Source organism: Leptinotarsa decemlineata, unplaced genomic scaffold (assembly GCF_025532065.1).
Source record: "Leptinotarsa decemlineata unplaced genomic scaffold, Ldec_3_MD MMD2_P_RNA_scaffold_14, whole genome shotgun sequence".
Taxonomy (NCBI): domain Eukaryota; kingdom Metazoa; phylum Arthropoda; class Insecta; order Coleoptera; family Chrysomelidae; genus Leptinotarsa; species Leptinotarsa decemlineata.
The window spans coordinates 2,078,024-2,082,701 of record NW_027412528.1 but is presented as its reverse complement, the minus strand read 5'-3'; positions in this window follow the sequence as shown (position 1 = coordinate 2,082,701).

The window sequence follows — 4,678 nt, the reverse complement described above, 5'->3', positions numbered from 1 at the left end:
AACTATCTTCCACTAGCACGGTATACACTGGTGAACTCTATGCTATATTCCGAGCTCTCTTATTTATCAACTCAACTGAAGACAAAAATTGCAAATACCTTATTCTGACAGATTCGCTGAGCTCACTGCAAAGTATACAAAAATTATATCCCCCCAATTCATTAGTAGCTGATGTGAAACTAAAACTTCATGTAGCACAACAGAGAGAAACAGTTATTAAATTTATATGGATCCCATCACATATAGGAATAATAGGTAATGAAGAAGCTGATAGAAATGCAAAAGAGACTATAAATAGTAATAACGCTGAAACAGTTCATCAAATAGCACTGAGTGACTTACAGTATGCCATTAAAAAGAAGGTGGAAACGGCATGGCAAAATCGGTGGAGTGAATCAATTTCGAAACTTCGGGAAGTGAAATCATCAATAAAACCGTGGACAAATTTACCGAAAAAACGTAGAGATCAAATAATCATCACACGTCTACGTCTTGGTCATACACGATTAACCCATGATTATCTTTTCAAAAACACCAACCAACCGATATGTGAAACCTGCAATGAACAACTCACTGTTAAACATATCCTGACAGAATGCCTAAACTTGGCCCCTCAAAGGTATCTGCACAGGCTGATAGGAACGCTAGAAACTATTTTAGGAACAAATTGTAATACAGATAATGTACTTTCGTTTATAGAAGCTATTCATATCAAAAACAAATTGTAAATATGCTAGTAAAATACTGTTCGCTAATAACCAAAATGGTTGATGCGATTAAATAAAAAAAAAGTTCACCCTGCTTTGCTACCCACTAGAGATGCCTGACGTCACAGCCAAGCCCACCTCCCAACTAGATGCGATAACAGATGTCGATACGAACAGGCAGTGGTCGTTGCGCTCTCGAAGAGGGCAGACGTTAGCATATTCCTTGGCCACCTGCGTGTCACCATCAATAGCGAGGTTAGAGCGATGCGTTACGTCACGTCGAGAGAGGTGAGGGCACACCGATGAATACGCATTACTCAGCCACACGTCGTGAAGTGAACATCTTGCTCTCTTACCGTTGAACGTTTGATGCTGTGATGTCACACCACTACTAACTTGGTGGGCTCACACCGATGGAACATTCATTATTTGAAGGATCTTCGAAGTATGCAGACGTTTGTTTGTACATAGACAAGCACATGATGAAACCCTGTACCGTGCACTCTTACACACACACACACACACACACCAATCAAATGTAATTACGTCACTATGTCACACACACACACACACACAAAATCTCATATAAAAAAAATCTGAACGATCCATGCACCAGACCCTTCAAGGTCATATCGCCTTGATGTTACTAAACAACAACAAAAAAAGCAATTAATACGTCATAGTGGTGGGGGGAGGCCCAGAACCGGCTGTATTCTACTACTGTCAATATATGCACCAGACCCTTCAAGGTCATATCGCCTTGATGTTACTAAACAACAACAAAAAAAGCAATTAATACGTCATAGTGGTGGGGGGAGGCCCAGAACCGGCTGTATTCTACTACTGTCAATATATTTAGGAAAACATTTTTTTCTTGAAATTAAAAAACCTTTATTATTATCGCTCTGTCAACACACCTTAACACATCAGCAAACATTAACAATCACGAATTCACACTCATAATCCCACTTGACAAGCACAAACTATTAGGAGCGAACATTTTGAAGTGACCCTCACCGGGAAAACTTAATAATTATTTCATATAAAGTGGAGTGTTCGGTCTGGGGCTTGACATGAACCAAATAACAAGTGTCATCCAAGTAAAGTTGTCCTCTTGACCATGCGAATCTATATTCTCCCGAAATACATTGCTATGAAGTCATAAAGTTCATAAACGTTCCTGTAATATTTAGAAACGTTGTTTGCATCGGAATATTCCCCCATTTCGTCACTAATAACTTGATGATGATGATTTGGTATAATTACACAGATAAAATCACCCTCTTTGTGGTATTATGAGACCTTCATGTTCTGTTTCTGAGACTGTTCCTGGGATTCCATTCGTTTCAATATCTTGTCATTATCAAACTGCCATTTTTCGAGTTTGAAAATTTTGAAACATCTTTACATAATAATATAACATCTGAGATACTATTGGATCCGCATTATCACCATAGAAATCTCTACCAATTACCTTAGACGTTCTCGAATATTGATCAACATAATCAAATGACAACTGTTTCGAACAACGAACGACCAGGAATTCTCTCGAAGCTAATCTAAAAGTGATAGTATCCAGATAAAAAGTACTTACCTAATCGGAAGGGTCAACACATTCTGATATATACGAGCGACATCAGCACATACCACATAAGTATACAATAGAAATTCCCATAATATTATTAGATGATCGTTCTGAATAGTTAACCTACATACAGTAAAGAATATTATTGGAGTTTTATCCCAAAACCAAACCGTTATTTTTAACACCTCGACACGTTTTTCAATCACTTGATCATCTTCAAGAATTATGATTACTTATACATGAACCGACATGGTATTATTGATGTAGAATTGATATAATTCTAGGTAATCATAATTTGGGGATGTACCTTGGGTATATAAAAGTTGAGTAGATGCTTCAGGTAATTATTATTCGAGATCCTTGATGCAAACAGAATATGTTTGGGGCATACAATATCACCTATTGCTTTAACATAGTCAAATAACATCAGGTTATCATTAGCGTGTATCACTATGGCTTGATCCTTTTCTGGAAAAGATGGTTTGGGTACTGTCGGTTCTCTATAGATTACTTAGCTGTTATCTGTTCGAATTCGGCAAATAACTCGATTCAAAAAGACATCAAAATGATCAATACATACATCGTTTTTTGTAACACTAATTAGTTAATTCATAGTTATGAATACAACGTGGTACTCAACAAGATTATAGTATGGGATATTCAGAGAAAAGTTATCAATTGTAAGAATATAATCATAATTGCACCAATCTGCGTATATGGTTTTTCAAAGACAGTTTTGTATCCAAGAGAATGCCAAGATATATCACAACCTGAAATTGATTTAAGACAAAATATTCATATGGTAATCACAGATGATGAGAGAACGAGAAAAGAGAATGGCGACGCATTTGTCTATATTAGGGTCCATGACAATCGCCTGACAGGAATGAGCTATTTGGTTTAGGTCTTCTTGTAGAAAATTACAATCAGTTCCAGATTGAATATCGCGGTAAATTTGAAAATCATCAGCAAATAGTAAACATTTAGGCAGGCAGCTATAGCTGCCTGCGTGACATCCGGGTCCAGGAAATTATACAAATATGAAAGTTATAGTGTCTTGATAGAGAAACAGAAGTTAATATCGGACATAGCACTCAAGAAAGTGGCAAACCATAAGACACGTGTTTCGGGCTTCTGGCCCATCATCAGTATGGTGCAGCCAAGTGTATGGATGGGTGGTGCTGCTGGTGGCTCCGTGCATTTGTATTTCTATCTTTTGGTAACCACTTGGCTGCACCATACTGATGATGGGCCAAAAGCCCGAAACACGTGTCTTATGGTTTGCCACTTTCTTGAGTGCTATGTCCGATATTACCTTGTTTCTATATCAAGAAACTCAATATATAAATATGAAAGTATATATAAGTGTATATATATATATATATATATATATATATATATATATATATAAATATGAAAGTTATTGAGTGTCTTGATATAGAAACAGAAGTTAATATCGGACATAGCACTCATGAAAGTGGCAAACCATAGACACGTGTTTCGGGCTTTTGGCCCATCATCAGTATGGTGCAGCCAAGTGTAAGGATGGGCAACACTTGGTTACCAAAAGATAGAAATACAAATGCACGGAGCCACCAACAGGAGCCAACCGCACATTTGTGGTTTCAGTTGATAGATCTCGTGTTCACAAGAAAACTATCAAAATCACCACGGAGGCAGCTATAGCTACCTGCGTGACATCCGGGTCCAGGAAATTATACAAATATGAAAGTTATTGAGTGTCTTGATATAGAAACAGAAGTTAATATCGGACATAGCACTCATGAAAGTGGCAAACCATAGACACGTGTTTCGGGCTTTTGGCCCATCATCAGTATGGTGCAGCCAAGTGTAAGGATGGGCAACACTTGGTTACCAAAAGATAGAAATACAAATGCACGGAGCCACCAACAGCCACCACAAATGTGCGGTTGGCTCCTGTTGGTGGCTCCGTGCATTTGTATTTCTATCTTTTGGTAACCAAGTGTTGCCCATCCTTACACTTGGCTGCACCATACTGATGATGGGCCAAAAGCCCGAAACACGTGTCTATGGTTTGCCACTTTCATGAGTGCTATGTCCGATATTAACTTCTGTTTCTATATCAAGACACTCAATAACTTTCATATTTGTATAATTTCCTGGACCCGGATGTCACGCAGGTAGCTATAGCTGCCTCCGTGGTGATTTTGATAGTTTTCTTGTGAACACGAGATCTATCAACTGAAACCACAAATGTGCGGTTGGCTCCTGTTGGTGGCTCCGTGCATTTGTATTTCTATCTTTTGGTAACCAAGTGTTGCCCATCCTTACACTTGGCTGCACCATACTGATGATGGGCCAAAAGCCCGAAACACGTGTCTATGGTTTGCCACTTTCATGAGTG